The sequence below is a fragment of the Molossus molossus genome, unplaced genomic scaffold (genome assembly GCF_014108415.1).
Source record: "Molossus molossus isolate mMolMol1 unplaced genomic scaffold, mMolMol1.p scaffold_m16_p_3, whole genome shotgun sequence".
Classification (NCBI taxonomy): Eukaryota; Metazoa; Chordata; class Mammalia; order Chiroptera; family Molossidae; genus Molossus; species Molossus molossus.
Window position 1 is genome coordinate 108,843,366 of NW_023425366.1, and position 10,950 is coordinate 108,854,315.

Consider the following 10,950-nt stretch of genomic DNA (forward strand, 5'->3'; position numbering starts at 1 on the left):
AGGCAGCGCCGGGGGCCAGGGGCCGCAATGCCAGGCGGATTAAGTAATGCGGCGCCGCCGCTGGGCAGGCCCCCCAGCCTGCAAGGGCGGGAGTGGAGTCTGAACGCAAACTGAGTGAAAATAGTTGGTGGGGGGTGAAGATCTGAACAGGACATCCCGGGAGAGTAAACTACTGGGGAGCGCTGTGAAAAGCGGTTCCACCTCTAAAAAGTCTCCCCGCGGGAAGGAAGACATGTGTCAGGCACGGACGGGGTTCGAACCCGTGATCTTCGGTTTACGAGACCGACGCCTTACCACTTGGCCACCGCGCCTGCGTTAGAATGGCGGCTCGGCGAGCGTCTATCCTGTCTCCACTCCCGTGAGCTCGCCCCGCGGGCACGAGCACGCCCGCGCGCACGTCTGCCCGGGCTCGCGGCCCCGCCCCCTCGCCGCGGCCGGCGGGATAAGGCGGGACTGCAGCAGGCGCACGCTGGCCGCTCCGGCGGACTCGGGGCCGCACGCCGGGCTGGGGGTCCCTCGGACGCCCCACACTCTGGGGCGGCGGCTCTGAGTCCCTTCGGCCCCGTCTGGAGGCGTCTGGAACTCGGAGAGGGCGGGACGCACGCCGGCGTCTCAGAGCCTGGGGTTCAGCACCCAGCTCCGCCAGAGCCTCTCCACGACCTCGGACGACCGGCTCGGAGCCTCAGTTTCCCCGCTGGGGCGAGGCCCCCAGGAGGCGGAGGTATGGTGGCAGTTCTCCTTTCTAGACGCCTCCAGAGCAGGCGCTCTGCGGTGGTGGTGGATGAAAGGAAAGCTTTCTGAAATTAAAAGCCCAAACTCCTCTTCCCCCAGATGGCCGGGGTAGCCCGGGGTGTGTGTGGGACCCGGGACCAGCAGCATCACCTGGGGCTTGTTAGAAACGCCGTTTCTCCGGCTCAGCCAGACCTGCAGCCCAGCAGTCTGAGTCGAAACCAGTCAGTCCTCCAGGTGATGCTGGCGCGCGGGAAGGGCCGAGTCCGCTTCTCCAGATAATTGATACGCATGTTTCTGTTTGTATACGCAAACGTGCCCTTTTATTTTTAGCCAAATGGCCTGACGTTGCAGTATGATGTTTAATGAGTTAATGTATGATGTGTTAATTAATACGGTGGCTTGTAGTACAAAATACAATATGACAATAATTAATAGCATATATAATTTAATACATACAAATTCTACTTTAATGTGAATGATACAATATTGTATAGTAAACTATATATATAGCTGTGTATACTATAGTGTGATATTATGCATACCTGTGTTACCTTTATTCTCTATAGTATTTGGATGGTTTCTGTTGAGTGGCGCTATCACAACTGATTTAATCAGTTTCTGGGAGTTAGGCCTTGGGTTGTCTGCAGCTTTTTTGCTGCACAGAACTTGAGTCTTTGCTGCCTGGCACCAGTGATGCTTGTGGAGTATATGGAGACATATTGAGAATGTCTCCAGTCCACCAGGCAGGTGTGTAGGCAAATAGGAAACTTAAAAATACCAGGAAGTTGTGTTAACCAAATTGTTTTAAATGTCAAGGTTTGAGTAGGTGAGTGGGCAAAGCCCGGATTTTACCCCCAGACACCGGACAGGAGCTCTGAGACACTGCACCTGGGTGCTTGAGATCTGTGTGCAACCTCACTGCTGCTCCCTAATTAATAAAAAAAAAATTGAACATTTTCAGAATTAAAATATGCATCACTGAGCATTGCTTCAGACTAGTTGATAAAATTGGTTCCATTGTCCCCCTCCTTTTTCTGGTGTTCATTGAGTTGTTGAAATTATTGTGCAGAAGTGACAGGGCCTTATAAAAAGTGAAAAGAAATGAGCAAATGAGAGAACATCACATGAGCTGAGCCCAGAACTAAAGTAAAATTTAATTACATTTATTAAATAATATATGCTATAATTTATTGTCATCATATTGTATTTTGTACTACAAGCCACTGGCAGGGGGAATCAGAGTCTAACAGGTGCTTTTTTCAGCTTGTCTTCCGAGGGAATGGAGAGAGTTGAATGATCAAGGTACATTTACACCTTGATGAGCAGGGGGGATGCCGAAGGTATGCAGGGTCTGGGGGTGCCTGAGAGAGGCTGATCCTCTGAAGTTCTGTGAGCCATAACAGAGAGAGTATAGGTGCTCTGACCCTACTTATCTTACAGGGCAAGGAGCCCTGAGAGGCCACAGACCTTGGACACCTGGATGGAGGAACTGCTTGTCCTGGCTCCGAGTGTCTTAGAGTGATGCCCGCACAAGGTAGGTCCTTAAAAAGTATTGCAGAAGGAATTAACATGTGGGATTCCTTTCAACCTGGTCCTCCATGTCATTCTGGGGAAACTCCTTGGGTCAGCGGCCTCCAATCACTGTGCCATGACAGTCCTGGCATTGAACTTCTTATAAGCCCTTCCATGATGAAGCAGAAACTTAACTTCTTGGTGGTAAGATGTCCATTGTTCACCCTGTGGAAAGAAACGTTTCCTGCGCCCTTACAGAGTCCCTGGGGCAGGTGAGTCCTGATGGCACACAAATAACTGTGACCCCATCCCAGGCCTATCAAATGCTAGGGTGAGCAACCAGGATTGGGTGAAGCAGATGGTGCTTTGAGGTGTCTGGGAAGGTGATGTTTTAAGTGGGAAAGTGTCAAAACTAATCTGGTGGCAAAGCCAGGTGACACGATGGAATACTTTTGATCTTTTTGTTCCATCTGTATAGATCTGAATAATTTATAAGCTTGCCTAGATCTGAATAATTTATAAGCATCTACATTTCTTTTGTGTTGAAACTTTGTCACTTTTTTCTGTTTTAGAAAAAAATATATTAGTTTTAAATTTCCCCTCTCCCCCCTTCACCTCTTTGTTTCTTTATGCTATCCCCAAATCAGGAATTCCTAAACCATACTCAAGATCAGGGAATTGGTGAATTCCGCAAGATAATGCAAAATGGGTGTGTGTGTTTCTGGGAAAGAGATGTCACAGTTTTGATCAGGTTTTCAGAAAGGCCTCCTGAAGGTCTTAGAAGGTTCTAAGTGTAAGTGTGTGTGTGTGTGTGTTTTACTTCCTCGCTCCTCTTTCTGGTTCATGACTCGCCTAAACCCCACTGAAATACAGTATCGTAGTTGTCTAGCCACAGCTGAGGTTGCTTGAAAAAAATGAAGATTTCTCCAAGACACTCTCCTCCTCCTCGGAAGTCTCTCATTGCATCCTGAGTCCCTGCAAGGATAGACTCCGTTTTAACAGCACCTCCCAGTCTGTGAGGGGCTTTCACCTGTATTAGCTCAGTGGCACTTCAGCTGTGGCCTCACAGTGCTTCTCAAACCTGCACATCTCAGGAGGAGGCAGGCTCACCCAGGTCTGGACGGGGCCTTTCTAACAGCCTCCTGTCTTGCTGATGTGCAGTTCCCAGAAGTACCCTTTGGAGAAATTCATTTGCATGAGGAGGGGTGGGGGGACCCTCAGGCTTGAATATTTAGGGCACTTGATGTAATGACAGCAGGCTTTTTACTAATTACTGAAATCAAGGCTTGAACTCAAGAAAGCTCACTTAGCTACTCATAACATCAGCAAACTTTTGTTCTTTCTGTTTTCCCTTTTGTATTTTCAGATAAACTACAAAGGTCAACCAGATCTGAGATACCAATTGGCGTGCAGAGTTGACAGTGTTTTAGTATATAAAAAACAGTAGACAGTGACAGAATAAAACCGTCTTTCTTATTATTCGTTCTGCACTGCGCAGAGGATTCCTAGTCTCCCAGCTCTCACTTCCCTCCCCTCCTCCCTCCTTTCCAAAGTGACCGCTGTCACGAGTTCATTCTGAGTTTTTCCATTTCTTTTTCTTTGCTTTTGTGTTGATACATGTTTAGACAAAGGAAATGAAGTGTTTTGGATGGGATATTTCTCCTCACAAATGGTATCATATTGTACATATTTTTTGACCTTTTTTTTTTTTTTTAAACTATGCAAAGCATTGGAGGTTCAGGCCTGTCATTCCCTGTTCCTTTTAACTGCTGTGTTCTAGTCCACTGGGTGACTGGAGCAGAGTTTGTAATAAATCCCCTCCTCCTGACCACCTAGATTGTTTGACTTCATCACGAACACAACTGCTCTTTTTTTTTTTTTCTTTATTGATTTTAGAGAGAGAGGAAGGGAGAGGTAGAGAGAGATGGAAACATCGATGAGAGAGAACATCAATTGGCCGCCTCCTGCATGCCCCGTACTGGGGATCGGGCCCACAACCTGGGCATGTGCCTTGACCGGTAATCGAACCTGTGACCTCTTGGTGCATGGGTCGACGCTCAACCACTGAGCCACAACGGCCAGGCAACTTAACTGTGCTTGCATGCTTGCATGTGCCTCCCTATGCATATGCGTGAGGGTTCTTTAGCATGGATGCAGGGTCATTGTTTTCCTAAGATAACTCTTCTGTTGTATTTTAGCAGTTTTGAGCAAAGAGTTCTGCAGATACCGGCTTGCTGGTAATAGAACCAACCATCAGTGCCACTGGGCCACGGGAGTGAGACATGTTCTTGCTTGAGTCCCTCCTTGTTAACTGTGTGTGGAGTTGGTTGGGGGAGGTGGAAGCAGTCAGCATGGCTGAGGTCTATCGAGCTGGTGGAGACATGTGTCATGGGTGTGAGTGTGTTGGTATCAAACTGAACACATTCCTTAGGTTCTTTTCGGTATTATGAGCTTGTAAGAAACAATATGTGAATGTCCCAAATTGGTTCCTTCACATATGTTACCAGTTTCTGTAAAGTAGTGCCAGCAGCTCACACATGAATAATATATGGTATGTGTGTCTCAGTACATCAAAGAATCATTTCTTTCCCTGTAGATTTATTAGTGTTTTATGGTATTTCAAAAATTCCAATTATATTTCTTTACTCATGTCAACCAGGAATTCATTGTGATAGATAGATAGATTGTGACCTTTTGCTAGACCTTCTATTTTAAGATTACTTGTTACAAAAATGACACTTGACCTAATGGATTGCAATTTTTTTTTTTTTAACCAGTTACAGTTTTGATGAATGAATGCTTGCTATTGGGCCATCTTCCACATACATTCCCTCCCCCTTTTACAACCTAGGAGTTTAAAGCAGCATATACATGGTTAAAGAAATATATATTATAAAGTTGAAAGTGACTGTTCCATCATCAAACGCCAATTATTATATCCCCAACGTTTGGCATGGGCAGTGATTATTCCCAGGTCTGTTCTTGGCAACAAGAAAAGATAAATGGGTGGAAGGAATGAGGGCAAATGTGATGATAAATTCACTCACAGAGAAGAGCATACTTTTCACATTTTCCCTCCCGGCTTTGCTTTAGCGCTGTTAAACTGTAAACGTATATGTAAAGCTCAGATATAAAAATGTCTAACACAAAATACGACTTTTTCCTTTCTCCTCATTCTGTATAGTCACATTAGATTTCTTTTATGGAAACATGAATAAGATTTTATCTGAAACATTTTGTTGTTGTTCTGTCTCATTCCACGGTTCTTAGAAAGCTGTCACCATGTTTCTTGTGATGCTTTCTGCCTCTGGCTGCTTGTTGGATGTCTGCAAGGTGCCCTGGAAGTGTGAAGGTTTCTCTCATGTTTACCGCTCTGTTTGCTGGTTGTCACGATATATTAGCGAGCACCATTTAATCCTGTGTTATCTTCAAAGTAACACAAGGGAAAATATTTAGAGAAAGTGTAAACACTACACCCAGACCTCAGCTTATCTCAAATAAAAGCCACTAGCTACGTTAGATAAACACACCTGGGAAATCCAGGGTGGCTTCTTTCTTTTGAATGGGTTGATTTATTTGTTTTTTTTGGTTCTCACTAGAGGATATTTTTTTCATTGATTTTCAGATAGAGTGGAAGGGAGGGAGGGAGATCGAGAGACACGTCGACTGGTTGCCTCCGCAGGACCCATCCGGGGCTGGGGATTGAACCCGAAACCAAAATGCATACCCTTGACTGGGAATCAAACCTGTGACCCTTTGATCCACAGGCCAAGGCTCTAACTGCTGAGCCATACTGGCCAGGGCTATTTGGTTATTTTTTTTAATGCACTTTTTATTATTTTTTAAAAATATACTTTTATTGATTTTTAGAGAGAGAGGAAGGGAGAGGGAGAGAGAGATAGAAACATCGATATGAGAGGGAACCATTGATCGGCTGCCTCCTGCATGCCCCGTACCGGGGATCGAGCCCACAAACCCCAGCTTGTGCCCTGACTGGGAATCGAACCAGTAACCTTTTGGTGCATGGGTCGATGCTCAACCACTGAGGCACACCAGCCAGACTATGTCCTTTTTATTTATTTCTTTATTTTTTTATCCTCACCCAAGGACATTTTTCCATTTTTTGTTCAGATAGAGTGGGAGGGAGAGAGAGGGAGGGAGGGAGGGGGGGGGGGAGAGAGAGAGAGAGAGAGAGAGAGAGAAACAACGACATGAAAGGGACACATCCAGTGGCTGCCACCCGCACGACCAACCAGGGTCGGGGACAAACTGCAACCGAGGTATGTGCCCTTAGTGGGAACTGAACCCAGGTCTCTCTGGCCTGCAGGCTGATGCTCTAACTACAGAGCCAAACCAGCCAGGGCAGCTATGCCCTTTTTAAATCCTCTCCCACCCCCACAAAACCACCATTCTGTTTTCTTTCACTGTATGTTAATTTGCATATTGTATAATTTTATATAAATGGAATCAAACAGTATTTTTTTTATCTTCTTTCACTCAGCATAATTATTTTGAGACTCTTCCATATTGTATATTATTGTGTACCAAGAATTCACTCCTTGTTGTTACTGAGTGGTGTGGACATTTGAGTTTCCTGTTTTAGGTAATGACAAGTAAAACTCTGAACATTCATGTACAAACCTTTGAAAGGACACTGAAAGCCTTTTATTTCTCTTGGGTAAATACATAAGAGTGAAATGCCTGGATCATATGTTTGTCTGTTAAAGAAATTGACAAAACGTTTCCCAAAGTGGTTGTGCATTTCGTATTCCTACCAGCATGACAGGAGAGTTCCAGTTCCTCCACACCCTTGCTGACACTTGGTTATGGTCAATCTTTTTATTTAGCCATTCTAGCAGGTGTGCAGCGGTATCTCATTTTGGTTTTAATTTGCACTTTTTAAATGAGTAACGATGTAGAGTATTTTTTCTTGTTTTTATTTACTAATCTATCTTCGGAAAAGTGTCTGTTCGAATCCCTTATGCATTTTTATTGGGTTGCTTTCTTATTGCATTTTCAAAGTTCTTGATGTATTCGGGATATAAATCCTTTATCAGATATATGATTTCCAAATATTTTCTCCCAGTTTGTGACTCTTAATGGTGTTTTTTTTTAAGAGCAGAAGTTTTAAATTTTGATAAAATCCTGTTGATTTATTTGTTCCCTCATGCATCATTATTTTATTGTATCTAAGATATCTTTGCCTAACTGAAAGTGACAAGGGTTTTTTTCCTCTGGAAGTTTTACAGTTTTAGAATTTACATTTAGGTTTATTATCCATTTAAAGTTAGTTTTTTTTTTTAATCCTCACTCAAGGACATTTTTTCATTTTTGTTCAGATAGAGTGGGAGGGGGAGAGAGAGAGAAATATTGACATGAAAGGGACACATCGAATGGCTGTCTCCCGCACAACCAACCAGGGCCGGGGACAAACCGCAGCCAAGGCATGTGCCCTTAGTGGTAACTAAACCCGGGTCTCTCTGGACCACAGGCCGATGCTCTAACCGCTGAGCCAAACCAGCCAGGGCTAAAGTTAGTTTTTATATGATGGAAGTGATCACTATTACAGTGTGATGTTAGCAGAGGGTTTGTCATAGAAACCCTTTATCAGGTTGAGGAAGCCTCTTTCGAGTCTTCCTTTCTTGAGGATTTTTTTCAAAAACAAATGAATGTCATTATTTTGTCAAATGCTTTTTTTGTGTCAATTGAGATGATTGTGTTTCTTAATTTTTTAGTTTGTAATGAGGTAAATTACATTATTATTATTTTTTTCAAATGTTAAACCATCCCTACATTCGTTGGACAACCTCCAAGATTGGTCAGACTGTTTTCCTTTTTATATATTGCTGGACCCAAATTTCTAAATTTGTTTAGAAATCTTGCATGTTCATGAAGGATATTGGTCAGGAATTTACTTTTCTAGTAATGCCTTTGTCTGGCACTGGTATCAGGGTAATATTGGCATCATAGAAAAAGTTGGGAAGTATTTCCTTCTGGTGAGTTTTCTAGAAGAGTCTCTGTAGAATTGGTAGTATTTCTCCCTTAACTGATGGGTAGAATACACCAGGAAAGTCATCTGGGCCTGGGATTTCCCTTGTGAAAAGGTTTTCACTATTAATTCAAGTTCTTTACTAGATATAGGACTAATCAGGTTATCAGTTTCCGAACTAAGTGAGTTTTTATAGTTTGCATCTTTCAAGGGAATTGTTTCATCTGAGTTGTTGATTTTATTGATGTAAAAGTTTTTCATACTATTATTGCCTTATTATCCATTTCGTATTTGTAGAATCTGTACTGACATTACCTCCCGCATTCCTGATATTGGTAATTTGTGTTCTCTCTTCATTTTCCTGATTTGTCTTTTAGAGTTTTATCAATTTTACTGATCTTCCCTCAGGACTACGTTCTAGTTCCATTGATTTTTCCCTATTGCTTTTCAGTTTCATTGATTTCTGCTCTGACCTTTATCATTTATTTTCTTCTATCTTAGCATTAATTTGCTTTTATATTTCTAGGTTTTTGTTTTTTTTTTGTTTTTTTTTCAATGACACTGATGCCATTGAGTTGAGACTATTCTTTGCTAATAAAGGCATTTAGTGCCTCAAGTTCCCTTCATGTACTTGTACTGCTTTAACAGCACATCACAGCTTTTGATATTTTCATTCAGTTCAAAATAATTATATTCTCTTTTGACTTATTTTTTGATTCATAGGTTACTCAAAGGGATATTTTTTACTTTCCTGATATTTGAGGAGTTTTAAAAAGACCTTCCTTTTATTGATTCCTAATTATATTCCATTGTGGTAGGGGAACATGTGTTATTTGAAAAGAATGTGTGTTCTGCTGTTGTTGGATGAAAGTGTTCTATATATGGCAATAAGGTCAGATTAGTTGCTAGTATTATTTAAATCTTTAAAAAAAATCTGCCCTGGCTGGTTTGGCTCATTGGTTAGAGCGTTGGCCCGTGGACCAAAGGGTTGCGGGTTCAATTCACGTACCTTGGTTGGGGTCATGCAGGAGGCAACTAATCGATGTGTCTCTCTCACATCAATGTTTCTCTCTCTCTCTCCCCCTCCCACTCTATCTGAAAATTAATGGAAAAGTGTCCTCTGGTAAGGATTTAAAAAAAATCCTTACTGATGTTCTGTTGATTTGTTCTAGCAATTACTGAGTATATTGAAAGCTCCAGCTATAATTGTGGATTTGTTGCTCTCTCCTTGAGTTCTGTAAACATTTAAAATTCTTTTGACTTCTTGATGAGTTATCATTATGAAATGACTTTATCCTGGTAATAGTTTTTCCTCTGAAATCTCTGAAATTTTGTCTGATATAAATATAGTTACTCCAATAATTGATTAGTGTTAGCATGGTGTACTTTTTTCTGTATGTTTACTTTTAATCTATATTTGTGCCTTTATATTTGAAATGTAATTTTTTAAGGCAGCATAGAGTTAGATTTTGCTTTTATAGCCATCCTGAAAATATCTGCCTTTTAATGGGATTATTTAAACCATTTACATTTAGTGATACTATCAATATAGGTTTAAACTTGTCATCTTACTATTTATTTTCTATTTGTCCTGTCTGCTTTTTGTTCCCTTTTTCCTCTTTTTATGCATCTATGAACTTCTTGAGATTTTATGGTTCCATTTACCCCCTTGCTTGACTTATTAGCTATAGCTCTTTATTTTGTTAGTTTAGTGTTTGCTATAGGAGTCATAATGTACATCTTTCTTATGGTCTACCATTAAGTGATATTATACCACTTCACATCTAATTCAAACATTTCACAATAGTATACTCCCATTCCCTCCACCTGAGTTTTATGCTGTTGTATATTTTACTTTTACATACATGATAAACCCCACACAACATTGTTGTTATTTTTGTTTAAACAGCCAGTGCTTTAGGAGACTTACATACTAAGTAAAACTGTCATGTACTTATTTATATAGTTACCACTTCTAGTGCTTTTCATTTCTTCGTGTAGATCAAGACTTCCATTTGGTATCATTTTCCTTCTGTCTGAAGGATTTCCTCACCCAGGGATATATTTTTCTACTGGTTTTTAGAGAATGGAAGGGAGGGAGGGAGAGAGGAGAGAGAGAGATACGTGGATGTGAGAGACACACATCAATTGGTTGCCTCCTGCTCCCGCCCCATCGGGGCCAGGGATCGAACCTACAACCCAAGTACCTGCCCTTGACAGGGAACCGAACCCAGGACACTTTGGTGTATGGGGCTGACACTCCAACCACTGAGCCACACCAGCCAGGGCTCCTTTAACATTTCTTATTATAAGAATCTGAAGATGATGAATTGTTCCCGTTTTATATGTCTGATCAATTCTTGCTTTCATTTTTGAAAAAATGTTTTCACAGGTTGTAGAACTCTAGGTTGAGAACTTTCTCTCTCGCTGTCTTTCTTTGCTTTTTTTTTGGTACTTTAAAGATGGTACTTCGCTACCTTCTAGCTTGTGTTGTTTCCAACAAGAAGTCTGCCATCATCTTTACCTTTTCATTATACATAACACATCGTGTTTCCTCTGGCTGTATTTCAAAAAATGTTTAAAGGTGGTAAAATACACATAACATAAATTTTACTAACTTAACCATTTTTAAGTGTACAGTTCAGTGGCATTAAATACATTCACATTGTGCAACTATCATCACCCATCTCCAGAACTATTTTTATCTTGCAAAACCA

The 10,950-nt window shown here is 41.7% G+C and overlaps 1 non-coding gene across 1 annotated transcript; it reads right to left on the bottom strand.

Annotated features, from left to right (window-relative positions):
- Positions 1-239: 239 nt before the first annotated feature.
- TRNAT-CGU lies at positions 240-311 on the bottom strand. Its single transcript has one exon. It is a non-coding gene; the product is annotated as a tRNA-Thr (tRNA).
- Between the last annotated feature and the right edge of the window lie 10,639 nt (positions 312-10,950).